General features: G+C 41.8%; 1 pseudogene; it reads right to left on the reverse strand.

The window, feature by feature from the left end:
• Window positions 1-232: 232 nt before the first annotated feature.
• Window positions 233-1148, reverse strand: LOC114113627 (olfactory receptor 8S1-like; annotated as a pseudogene).
• Between the last annotated feature and the right edge of the window lie 2651 nt (window positions 1149-3799).

Below are 3799 nucleotides of genomic sequence, written 5' to 3' on the forward strand. Positions count from 1 at the left end.
AGATGGTTTTCACACTCACTTTCAGCCAACAGCATAGACTTGCCAAATAGGGAACCAAAATCAAGAGCCAAGTCCTTGGACTAATAGGATTAGGTATTTGGGTGAGCTCTGGAATCTTTCTTCAGAATTACTGACATCATGTGATTAGAGGAGATGAAGGCAAAAGAGCAAATGCAATGGAATACAATCTTTGTGATTTTGCTTAGAGTTGTCTTTGTTCACTACCTGAATGTTATAGATGTTTCCCTAATATCCTCTTCACAGCTGCCTTCACCTCCTTGTTCTTTAGGCTGTAGATAAGGGGATTCAGCATGAGTGTGACTGCACTGTACTGTACAGAGAGAAGCAAATCCAAAGAGGAGCCAGATGAGGCATGAGATAACAAAGAAAACCCGAGCCAAAGAACAAGATCACTGTGATGAGGTGGGAGGAACAGGTGGAGAAAGCCTTGCTTCTGCCTGTGGTGGAGCTGATGCTCAGGATGGTGGCGATAATGCGGGCATAAGAGAAGAAGATTGGGATGAAGGTTCCAAGCCCATGCAATAGGCTGGAGCAGAGTAGGATATTGGTAACAACAGAGATATCAGAACAAGACAGGGGGAAGAGGGCAGCAGCTCACAGGTGTAGTGGTGGATGGTTTGGGCATCACAGAAATCCAGGCTAATAGCCAGGAGCACAATGACAAATGCACTGAGACAGGCCAGGCCCCATGAGATCAACACTAGCCTCACACAGAGCTGGGGGCTCATCACCTGGCCATAGTGCAGGGGGTAGCAGATTGCAGCATAGCGGTCATAGGCCATCACTGAGAGTAGACAGGCTTCAGTTCCTGAAGAGAAAAACACAAAGAAGACCTGAGTCAGGCAGCCCTCGACAGAGATGGTTTTCTTCTCAGACAGGAGGTCCTTCAGGAGCTTGGGCAGAGTGACACAAGAGAAGCAGAGGTCCACAAATAATAGATTACTCAAGAAGAAGTACATGGGCATGTGGAGGTGGGAGTCAGCCCTGATCAGCAGCAGCATCGTCAGGTTCCCCATCACGGTCAGGAGGTAAATCACCAGGAAGAGCACAAAGAGCAGAGCCTGGATGTGGGGGTCGTCTGACAGCCCAGTGAGGATGAACTCGGTGATGGTGCTGTGGTTCCTCATGGATATTTGTGGAGGCTGTTTCCTTGGAATAAAATAGAAAGTGAGTGATATTGCCTATGATTGTTCCCATTCTCTACAGCATTGTCTTCTCTTCTTAAACATCCCTCCCTGCGTTGTCTGAACTTGTGCTTACATATCTCAAAGCTGCCCTCACTATGTCTCAGTAAGAGTAATCTTTCCTTGATAGATCACAAATTTAGGTCACAATCTTTACAGACTTTAGAGAGTTCTATGGAAAAAGGACGAGAGTTCCAGAAAAACATCTATTTCTGCTTTATTGACCACACCAAAGCCTTTGACTGTGTGGATCACAATAAACTGTGGAAAATTCTGAAAGAGATGGGAATACCAGACCACCTGGCCTTCCTCTTGAGAAACCTGTATGCAGGTCAGGAAGCAACAGTTAGAACTGGACGTGGAACAACAGACTGGTTCCAAATAGGAAAAGGAGTACGTCAAGGCTGTATATTGTCACCCTGCTTATTTAACTTATATGTAGAGTACATCATGAGAAACACTGAGCTGGAAGAAGCACAAGCTGGAATCAAGATTGCCAGGAGAAATATCAATAACCTCAGATATGGAGATGACACCACCCTTATGGCAGAAAGTGAAGAGGAACTAAAAAGCCTCTTGATGAAAGTGAAAGAGGAGAGTGAGAAAGCTGGCTTCAAGCTCAACATTCAGAAAACGAAGATCATTGCATCTGGTCCCATCACTCCATGGGAAATAGATGGGGAAACAGTGGAAATGGTGTCAGACTTTATTTTTTGGGGGCTCCAGAATCACCACAGATGGTGATTGCAGCCATGAAATTAAAAGACGCTTACTCCTTGGAAGGAAAGTTATGACCAACCTAGATAGCATATTGAAAAACAGAGATTACTTTGCCAACAAAGGTCCATCTAGTGAAGGCTGTGGTTTTTCCAGTGGTCATGTATGGATGTGAGAGTTGGACTGTGAAGAAAGCTGAGCCGCAGAGAATTGATGCTTTTGAACTGTGGTGTTGGCGAAGACTCTTGAGAGTCCCTTGGACTGCAAGGAGATCCAACCAGTCCATTCTGAAGGAGAACAGTCCTGGGTGTTCATTGGAGGGACTGATGCTGAAGCTGAAACTCCAAAACTTTGGCCACCTGATGTGAAGAACTGACTCACTGGAAAAGACTCTGATGCTAGGAGGGATTGGGGGCAGGAGGAGAAGGGGACGACAGAGGATGAGATGGTTAGATGGCATCACCGACTCAATGGACATGAGTTTGAGTAGACTCTGGGAGTTGATGATGGACAGGGAGGCCTGGTGTGCTGTGATTCATGGGGTCGCAAAGAGTCGGACATGACTGAGCAACTGAACTGAACTTACTCCTGTTCCACAGAGACTTACTGGAGAAATAATATTTCTGGTTCACTCTAACATTAATGTTATTCAATTTTCATTACATGCACTAAATTTCAGAAATTCTTAAAATCCATTGTACAACATTTAAAAAAAACCATTGTACAACATACATGAGGTAATTGTTCTAAACCTTTTCTCCTGTCTAATATTTTTGTTGAAAATAATCCAGGGCTTCTTACTTGTTAAACATCACATTTAAATTTTAATAGATTTTTTAAAAATACAAAGCATTTTCTCATGTCCAGTCTCTCTTTATGCTGAAAGAAATTCTATGAAGTATATCAGACATGGACTCTTATCTTCATTTTACCCTTTGGAAATATGATATAGAGACATTAAGAACCAGTAGAAGAACCAAGAAATAACTTCCATAGTATTTCCTCTAATTCTCATCCCAATATCTAGGTCTGGTCCGCAAGAGTAAAGATCACTTTTCCTATCTTAAAAAAAATTTTTTTTAATGTGGTAAAATTCTTATTATAAAAATGCTGTTTTAATGATATTTAGCTGTACTAAATACCATATTTCAGTGGTACTAAATCCATTCACATTGTTGTGCAACTTTCACCATTATCCATCTCCAGAATTGTTCACTTTCCTAAACTGAAACTGTGTTCCCATTAAAAAATTAAGTCCTTATTCTCCACCCTGCTTCCAGCCCCTGGCATCTACCAGTATACTCTCTGATGCTATGAATTTGACTATTCTAGGTACTTTGTGGAATCAAATCCATTTCTCTTGTCTTGACATTCAGAGTTCTTCCTCTGTCCTTAACCTATATTTTAGCCTTTTTGACCCCCTTTGGTACTAGAAAGGTCTTATATTTCTCTCTTTGACTACATGGTTTTCTTTCAGATGTTCTACTTTTTTATTCCATTGGTTCAGACTCTCATTCACCTTCCAGCCTTACCTCAAATCCTGCTGTTTCTTCAAAGCAAATATAGTTAAAAACCTGATCCTGTTAACAAAGTTCAGATTCATCTTAGACCCATGTTTAGGTTACCTGTGTGCTTGGACAGGCAGGGCACTGTTCACCTTTGTGTGATTTCAGCTAGTGGTGATGATGCATAAACAGTTGGAGAATTTACTTTTGAGGAACCTGCTTGGATAAAATTGTAAATATTGTTGAAAGCAGATGTCTTCTTGGGATCTACTCAAGCAAAGTGAAATGACACATTTGTTCTATTCTTTTCAGGAACTTGGTTATTTCATCTATTTGTGAACAGGGCTATCCTGAAAATTACTCCCACTTTTC

Source organism: Ovis aries, chromosome 3 (assembly GCF_016772045.2).
Source record: "Ovis aries strain OAR_USU_Benz2616 breed Rambouillet chromosome 3, ARS-UI_Ramb_v3.0, whole genome shotgun sequence".
Taxonomy (NCBI): Eukaryota; Metazoa; Chordata; class Mammalia; order Artiodactyla; family Bovidae; genus Ovis; species Ovis aries.